Genomic DNA, 10,189 nt, shown 5'->3' on the forward strand with positions numbered 1-10,189 from the left:
GATCGTCGATAATATAGTAACCCAATCAAGGGTTGGGGTCGTGTCCCAAGGGAGTGGTAGTGAAAATAGTAGTTAGGCTAGAATTTTGTTCTAGTTAGCTGTAGTTTGAGAAATTATCAAATAGAAACAAAGTAAATTCAAGTGGGTGACACAAAAGTATCAAATATCAAAGGGGGTTTTGTCACAAGTAGCTAAAACAACAAAAATCAAGAGAAAATTTAAGGATGGGGAGAAGTTCTTGGGGTTTGACCGCAATATATATTGATATAAATCGTTGGGCACATGCTTTCGATAGGAAATTTGCAAGATAATAGTGACTAGGCTAAGCTTTAGATGGAAATAAGTTCCCTTTTGGGTAACTTACCTCGTTTCTAATAGGTTCCTTTCGGACACCCATTTGCCGCATGAAGGCCAACCTACGCCTTACCCCACTCATTCTCTCGAGCTGAGTGTCAGGATATGGGACTAGGGCTCACCCTCTCGGACTGAACCTCATGTCGATCCACTCCTTAGGCCATCAGTTTAGCGGTCTTGGTTTCGCGACCTCTCTCTAGAGCAAGCCGAATACATATGGGTGGTTTTGTATTTGCAACTACAAACCCATTAAATTAAACCACAACCACTAGGTGAAATCACCATTAAAATACATCTAGCCAATCAGCAAGCAAGACCCAATAATAATATCAACACATATTTGCTAAATCACACCCCAAGAATGGGGTTTTTAGCCACACATCAAGAAATAACAAATTACACCTAAAATGATAATGAAATCAAATGGGTATAAGAAATTAAACTTTGATTTAAGCAAAGGAAGAAGAATGGAGAAGACCCGCTTCCAACTTGGGGAAGATGAACTCCTTCTTTCTTCAAGTCTTCCAAAACCGTCTCCAAACTTGAAGAAAAAAATACAAGAAAGATAATATTCTAAGGTAAAAATTACAATAATGTTCGGACCCTTAAAAATAATAACTAAGACTAGTATTTATAGTCTCCAGATTTAGTGCTGTGGCGGACCGTTCAGCGAGGTTAGTGGGAATCGCCGATCGACTTGGCAATTCACCCATCTTCTGGTTCATCGCCTTCTGTGCTTGCCTACAGTATCTCTGCGTCCTGGACCATTGGGAGATATTGTACTGCTTCGCGGAACTGTTCGGTGACGCTCCGACTGCTTTTTTTTACTGCCGATTTGATCCTCTTCCTTCAGGTCTCCGCGTACTGGAACAAAGGGAGAAGTACGTCCCATCGGCGATTCGCCAAGTGTGCTTTGCAATGTTCGGGCTTCAGTTTCTTCGTTCTTTTCAGCCTTTTTGTTCCTTTTTGCGCCTAAGTGTCCATGCTTCCACTCAAACTTCAAATACCTGAAACTTAAGAGTTTTTATTAGATATTGGGATAAAAGAAGCATTTGAGGACACTAATTCTATTAAAATATGGCCCTAAATGAGTCCAATTTGTGGACTCATCAATATGGTAAGGAGGAATAGAGATATGTTGCGTATTGGGAGAAGGTCAATACCGAAGTCTATTTCCCTTTTGGTAGAAACACCGGTAGATAATCGGGAAACACTTTTAGAAACTCATTAACAATGGGGCCGACTTAAGAGTCGGGGTTTCAAAATTTGTATCGCTAACCCGAACAAGATGATACATGCAACCCTTAGAAATCATTTTTCTAACTTTATGAAAATAAACAAACTAACCCTTAGGAATAAAATTTCCCTCTTTCCACTCTAGAACAGGATGATTCAGATATTGAAACTTGATTACTCGGAGTCTACAATCAATAGAAGCATAACAGTAATGGAGCCAATCAATACCAAGAATAACATTGAAATAGAATATATCAATCTCTACAAGATCAACATGAGTGACTTTATGGGATAAGGAGACGAAATTTTTTCAATAGACTCTCTTAGCCATAATAGATTTACCAATATATGTAGAGACATAAAATGGGTCTATCAATACATCTGGAAGAATGTCAAACCTCATAGCCGCATATGGCGTCACAAAAGACAAGGTAGTACCGGGATCAAGCAAAGCATAAACATCAAGATTAAAGAATTTCAACATACTGATAACTACACTGGGAGAACCCTCTTGATCATGACGAGTTTGAAGTGTATAAAATCGGTTTATCTTTGAAGCACTTGAACCCGAACCACTAGACGGAGCTTGTTTACTTTGTCTTCCCTTAACAATAAGTAATGGACAATCCCTTATTTTGTGACCACTCTTACAGCAAACAAAGCAACCATCCGTACCAGCTAAGCATTTACCCTCATGCTTCCTTCCACATCTTGCACAAGTAGTCAATGAAGATCCACCACCATTTTCTCCTTGAGGCTTAGGGTTGGGCACCCTATCCTTGTTAAACTTAGGAGCCCGAGCATTGGAGTAACCTTGACCGAAAAATCCTTGTCGGAACCTCGAACGACCATGTCTATCGAACCTTAAATGTGAAAAGTCACCATCACCTAGACCTTTCCTTAAGTTTCTATTCTTTGATTTGTTGAGCATGAATCATTAGGATAGAGATGTCTATTTTATTGATGAGCATGGCAGCACGAAATTCCTTAACTACTATCTTGGACCCTCCCAAAACAAGCTTGCTCATCCTTGCCCTAGGATCTATAGACATAGTAGGAGAATATCTGGACAATTGCGTGAACTTCAAGACATACTCCTTCACACTCATATTTTCTTGACGAAGGTTAATGAATTCAAGTATCTTTGCCTCCGCCTTCTCAAGGGGAAATAACCTATCAAGAAAAGCAACCTTAAACTTTTCCCAATCAAAAGGACCAGCATCAACCGATCTCTCTTCCTTCCATTGGTTGAACAAAACTTGAGAAACACCTTTAAGTTGGTAAGAGGTCAATTCCAGCTTTTCCACCGGCGTTACTACCATGATCATCCGGGGGATTCATTCTAGTGAAGTCTCTCTCTCTAGATGCCTTCGTACCCACATTTGGGTTCACAGGGACCACAACCTTCTTATTGGATTGATTTGTCATGGCTTGGGCAAACACTTGAAAAGAAGCTCGAAACTCCGCATTAGTCACTTGATCGGCCAAAGGGTCGGCCGAAACTTGAGGAGCTTCTTGTTCCACATTCTCATTCGAGTTCCTCCTAACATAAGCTCTTCGAGGGTTCATATCCTGAAAAAAAAGGATAAAATAAGGATTACAAAAGAGACATATAGAGTTACACTCTATAGCACGACTTTAGAATGATAAAAGAAGTGGAAGGATTATAAGAGAGACATATAGAGTTACACTATATCGCACAACTTTAGAATGATGAAAGAAGTGGAATTCCTAAGCATCTTATAGCCTATCATTCATAAATGTGGCACGCTTCACACTCATGAAAAAGACTCCACTCGACGTGGCTTATGAGACATCCTAGGACCTTTCTAAACCTTGTGCTCTGAATACTAAGTTTGTCATGACCCAAAAAAACCCTAGGCGTAACATGGCACATGGAACCTCGAGAGGCCCTACACAAGCCACTCAACATACATCATACAACATAATATAATTTAAAGACTTTAAAAGATATCATTTTGTACATCAAAAGGGTTTGACAAAAGCAGAAGTCTAAAATAAGTCACAAAGTGATCTAGTACATCTTAAGTAAAGTGATAAGGACGTAACCCATACATCACCTACAAAATATGAGAACATAAATGGAATAAAACCAATAAAAGAATCTCGGTCCACGGATCATGAGGATTGACCAGTCTTTAAAATCTCGAAAGGATCAACTAGCCACACGTATGGGAGGTAGGAGCGTCGGATCCTACATTAGTGAAACAAAGTAGACACAAGTATGGTTTAGTGCATGGAATGTACTAAGTATGATAACAATGCATAAGAGTTATGAAATCATGCTAAAACGGATTTTACATGACGTGCAATGACCAAGCTAAATCATCAATTAATATGTTAGAAATCATAAGTTATAATTATGGTCAATGCAAGCTAAACATCATTAAAACACTTATGAGATACTTTAGAAAGTAACCCTAGTTCATTATTGTGGAAAGTTTACAATTAACTGACATAGACCACGTGATCTACAACATGGAATTCAGTGTCTTTCCCATACCGAAAAAAGATGTCCTTACTTGCCAAGGTAAGAACCATAAAGTTGAGCTAATGTGGAGCCACTAGCTAATGTCTATCTAAGACAACCTATGCTGGCACATAGTTGTGGGATAGGGAGATTACTACTACAAACCCGACCTCTACTAACAGGAGAGCTTATATCTCAATATCCTCTCGGGGCTAAGTATAAATCCCACGAAATAGTCATTAATTATATTCATCTTGTTATCCATGGAAAGGCACCAATAAGTAACCAATCCAAGCTAGAGTTCATTTAGAATAGATCTTAAATCTTGATTCATCTTAGATGAGAAAACCTTTCAACGTTATGAATTCTTTATGTGCGAATGACCTTTCACAACAACAACAACATCGATGATTTACTCTCAAAGAAACCTTAAATCATTTATATCAATTCCATAGAAAGAACATGCATATCTTCATAAATTCCTCTTTCATAGTTCATAATGTCATTGTCTAAAAATCATGGATCATGCATGGGTTCATGTAATTAACTCAAAAATAATATAATTACTTCAATTCATGCATAAATAAATAGAAAATAAATAAATTTGATCAAGATTGAAAGGAACCCACGAAGATTTAATAAAACCCTAACTTGAACTGAAAATCTACCTTTACAAAATTGGAGATTTTAGGAACTCTATAGAGGAGAGGACTCCATAGTTGAATGCTAACATACCTTAACAATCAATGCCCAAAATCAATGGTCAATTTGAGTTCTTCAAGCCAAACCTTAGCTTTATCCTTCCTTAGTTCTTGAGGGGAGGTTTGGGGGTGATCTAGGAGGGAATTGAAGAACATAGAAGAAAGGTTTAGAATGAGTAGTTTTTAGGCTTAAGGGACTTATATAGGGCTTAAGATTAGGATAAAAATGACCTAGTTTGGGCATTAATCAATTAGGGAAAAGACTTAAAAGCCCCTAAAAGTTAACTGCCGACCCTTTCTACGGTTTGTACCTACGATCCGTAGGTCCTTCTACGGTCCATCTTGGTCTATAGATCATAGACCCTTAATTTGGCAAGATTTTGACGAACATAATCTACGGGTTTTGGGTCTATTTACAGACCGTAGATACCAACCGTATAAACCAACCTTTTTCCTTAAGATTTCACCAAGTCTAGGACTCACCTATGAGAACTATCTATGACTCATACATAAGATGATAGACCATACTAATCAATCATAGAAAAAGGGATTAGGACTTAATTTACAAAAACTCTACCCTTGTTATACGGTTTACTTACTATGGCCCGTATGTCACGACCCATGGTACCCCCTAGGTTTAACATGGCGTATAGGACCTGAGAGGCCCTACACAAGCCACTTAGCATACATAACAAGATATAAGAAAATTAAAAGAGATAAAGAGAAACATTTCAACTCTAAGAGTTTTATTAAAGTAAAACGGAAGTGTACAAAGTCTCATTTGCCATCTAATACATCAAGAGTGACTAGGACGTAACCCTGGCGTCATGTACAAAGTCTGAAAATAAGAAATTACTGAAAGTTATAAAAGTTCGGTCCTCGAAGCATGATAACTCACCAAAGCTCAAAATCTCTCCAACAACCTCTAGCCAAGACTGAGAATCTTGAATGTCGGACCTACATTTGGGGAAATATAGGCAAGAGTATGCGTTAGTACAAACATGTACCAATCATGATAGCCATGTATAAAAACATATCAAACATGCTAAAAAGGGACATTTCATAATATGTAAGGACCAAGTTAAAATACATAACATGAGGTTCAAAACATAGTTCATGAATAAGGTCGATGCAAGTAAAGTCATCCTTATGGTCCATATTAGATACTTCTTTAAGTAACCATAATTCATCATAACTTATGGGAAGTATCCTTAACCGACATGTAAGACCATGTGAGCTAATAACATGGAATCCGGTGTCTCCCACACCGAAAAGGTTTGCCCTACTTTCCAAGGTAAGACCATGAACTTTCTAGCTTAAGTAGATCCACTAGGTAATGTTTGTCTAGACAAATCCTATGTTGGCACATAGTTTATGGGATATAGGTAATCTCCACTTGTCCGCTCGGTGCTAAGCATAACTTCCACGGAATGTTCTTTAGACTCATCTTAACTTAGCTATCATAAGACGTGGATAGTCGCCTCTTGTCTTATTATCCTATGGCATGAGTAATCACCTCTTGCCTAGTCTTTGGAAGACATCGGTAATCGCTGCTTGCCTCGATATTAGATTAGCTCCTTATCATTGGTTAATTTTAGGTGAAAAAGCCTTTCAACCTTAAGAACCCTTATTATGTGAGAAAACCTTTCACAATCATGCTTTCATGTGTATATGAGAAATCCTTTCAACAACACAACAACAACAACATCATTGATACTTCACTCTCAAAGCATCCTTAAAACATTGACATCATATTTCATGAGAACATGCATGATTTCATAAATTCATCTTTCATAATTCCATAACCCATATTAGATCATCATAACTTGGAAAACATGGGATGGGTATGGGTTCAAGGGGATTCATCATAAAAACCATGGAATTATATCAATTCATGCTTGAAAGAACATAAAAAAATCAATTAAATCAATAATCAAGAGAACCCATAACATAAAAGAAAACCTGTAACTCAATTGGGGATTTCTAACTTTACAAATTAGAAAATTTGGGGACTCCATGGATGAAAATTGTCATACCTCAATGCTAATTGCTTGACTTCAATGGAGGATTAAGAGGTTTGATCTTGAAACCCTAGCTTTCTTCTTCAACTTCTAGAGAGAGAATTATTTGAGAGGAGGACTTGTTCTTCTTTTAAGAATTTGAGAGAATGATTTCAATTGGGAAAATTTGGGGGTTTAAAACACTTATATAGGGGCTTAGGTGAAGGGAAAAATGACATAGTATTAGGTTAAAATAATTAGCAAGACCCAAAATCCCTTAAGAAATAACAGTTGTGCTCATCGACGACCTCGACCTACGGTCTGTTGATCAACTCACGGACCGTCCTAGTTGGTCGTCGATAAGTTCAGAGCCCAACACTTTTGGACCTCAAACAACGAGATCCACCCATGTGCCATGGTCCAAACTCAACCGTGGGTCTCAACCTTTGACCCTAGAATTTCCCTAAGTTTGGGACTCACCTACGAGACCTATGCACGGTTCGTGCACGGGGAGACAGACCGTCCTGGTGTACCGTTGAAAATTACAGAAAACTTGATAATTTGAAGAATCTGACTGGCCAACCACGGGCCTACCTATGGGCCGTGTGTCAGACGACGAACCATCGGTGGCGTCCGTCGGTTCTGACACCAGATCCTGCAACAGCTGATATTTTACTCTTTTTGAATCCGAGGTGTTACATCGTAGGACTTCCTACGGTCCATAGGTTAGACCCATAAATACCAGTTCTCAGACAGATTTCTGAACTACCCTTTCTTTCGAATTGCTAACTCCTGAGGTGTTACAAAAAGATACACTACTGTTGAAACACAAATTCCCCAAAACTTCAAAGGTACCCATGCCTATAACCATAAGGCTCTAGCCCTGTCAAGGATAGACCTATGCTTCCTCTTAACTACTCCATTCTGTTGAGGAGTATAAACACAAGAGCTCTGATGTGAGATCCCATTCTCTGTTAAAAAATCATGAACTTGGGAGTTGAAGAACTCAGTCCCATTATTTGTTCTAAGGCACTTCTCATTGATTCCAGATTGTGTTTTCACCATACTCATAAAGGTTTTTTAAGACAATGAGTGTATCAGACTTAGTATGCATAATTAAATCCAGGTATATCTAGACATATCATCAACCAATGTGAGGAAGTATCTTTTACCATCATGATTAGGAACCTTATAAGGCCCCCACACATCACCTTGTATAATATAGAAAGCAGAAGTAGAAGCAGAAGAACTAGTAGGAAATGACAGTCTTGTCTGTTTAGCAATAGGACAAACAGTACAATTATGATCCATTTCTTGCACACTAGGAAAACAATCTATCTTGCTTAAGACCTTAATAGGTGCATGGCCAAGTCTCATATTCCAAAGACTAGTTAAAGGTCATTTATTATAATAAGTAAAAAATAGAAAAAGTAAAAGTAGTGTAGGTGTTACATGAGCGGGTAACAACAGGCTCTTCATGCTTGAGATTTATTTGTAGTAGGGACATACCTTGGTTATCTTTACTATCCCCAGGACCCTCCCATTGAAGAGATCCTAAAGATACATATATCAAGAAAAACTAACGTAACTCATCTCAATTGCTTTGTTAGTTGGGAGATAAAAAGTAGGTTGTACTTGAACTCTGGATAAACATAATATCTTTCACTATTTTATCTTGAAAAACAAGTAATTCACCAACATGACCAATGGGAACTTGACCTCCTATGGGTAAATTTACTTTTAAAGTTCCTTGATCTCTAAGATCTTTATGCTGGTTCATCATACTGAGATTATAAACCATATGATTTGAAGCATCTGTATCAACAATCCAATTATAGTTCACTACATCAGACATAAGTGCAGTGACAGTACCTGAGGTACTAGTAGTAGCAATATTAGCCATAATGTCCACTTCTTTTCCCTTTCTTAGCATCCGAAGGATCTACGTATATTGTTCATGAGTAAACAATGACATACCTTGTGTACCTGGTGAAAGAATGCTAGAGGATTAGACATAAAACCTAGTGTTAGGACTTATAAGAGGGTCATAGGATCCATCATCATTGAGATGATTTCCTCCAGTAGCAACACTATTGTCATGAGAGGAAGATCCACCTCCTTTCCTCTTAGGATAGCCATGAAGTTTGTAACAATGATCTCTAGTGTGGCCTTTGAAGTGACAGAAATCATAGTAGACTTGAGATTTGCCATTCTCATAGGCATGCATTCCTTCCATCACCATGATTTCTTTGTCTAAAACCTCCATAATTGCCATTACCATTACCAGTACTTTATCCAGTATTCCCTGATGTGCTTGATGTTGTAGTGCTACTGGATCCAGTTTGATAGCCACCATTGCCAGCATGATGGCTATGAAACATCCTATTGCTCATAAGAGCAGTTTCTGAGTGAACTTCAAGGGAAGATGAGCTGTTGTGAGCATTATTAATCCTTTGGCTCTCAACATTGATGATCATAGCATAAGCTTGATTAACATTAGGCACATGAACAATCATTAGCACTTGACTTTTAACATGAGCATATGACTCATTTAGCCCCATCAGAAACTGCCATAACTTTTGAAACTGGAAATGTTCAGAGTATTGCTTGGATTCAGGGCATGCACATGAAGGAGGAGGCATTGAGGTTTTAAATTCATCCCAAAGTTCTCTCAAGCAAGAAAAGAAGGTAGACGTAGAAGCAATGCCTTGAGACAGTGTAACAATCTCCTTATGCAAATAGAATGCTCTAGATGGATTAACCTTATCAAACCTCTCACGAAGATCTTCCCAAACAGTGTGAGCATCAGATCCATATATGATTGTACTAACTAGACTTTTAGATACAGTCTTCATAATCCAACCTAGAACAATCACATTACATCTCTCCCACCTATCATGGATAGAAACAAGATACATGTCCTTTCTGTAGGTACCTAATAGAAATTCTAACTTGTTTTTTCCAAGTTAAACAAGTCTCAAGGATCTACTCCACAATGAGTAATTTTCAGATCCGAAAATTTGAATTGAAACCAGAACAGAAACTTGAGTATCAAATGGATGAATGAATAAAGGATGTTTGTGATATACCTGGTCAGCTAGATTGAGTTGCATCCCTAGGTGCTGCACTATAGTAGCTGCAGGAACTTCTGCAAGAATCACCATAATAGAGTTGTATTCGCTGGAATTGAAGTGAAAAAATAGAGACAAAATCGAGTTGGAATCCTTCCCTAAATCAAAGTCCTACTACGAGCACACAAAGTTTGATTCAAGGCACACAATAGACACGGATTTCTCATGGCTCTGCTAAAAATTGTTCTAACTACCAATGTCTTCTAGAAGCTTCTATTCTAAATAACTTTCTTAACTAACTAACAAATTTGATTGCCATGTATAATTAATCAGTTA

General features: G+C 38.0%; 1 protein-coding gene across 1 annotated transcript in view; it reads right to left on the minus strand.

Moving 5' to 3' along the window:
* The window catches only part of LOC125828355 (1-acyl-sn-glycerol-3-phosphate acyltransferase 2), a 525,228-nt gene that overhangs the window by 202,961 nt on the left and 312,078 nt on the right, over nucleotides 1-10,189 (minus strand). The window lies entirely within an intron of this gene.

Source organism: Solanum verrucosum, unplaced genomic scaffold (genome assembly GCF_900185275.1).
Source record: "Solanum verrucosum unplaced genomic scaffold, falcon-dt-bn FXZP01000048.1, whole genome shotgun sequence".
Taxonomy (NCBI): Eukaryota; Viridiplantae; Streptophyta; class Magnoliopsida; order Solanales; family Solanaceae; genus Solanum; species Solanum verrucosum.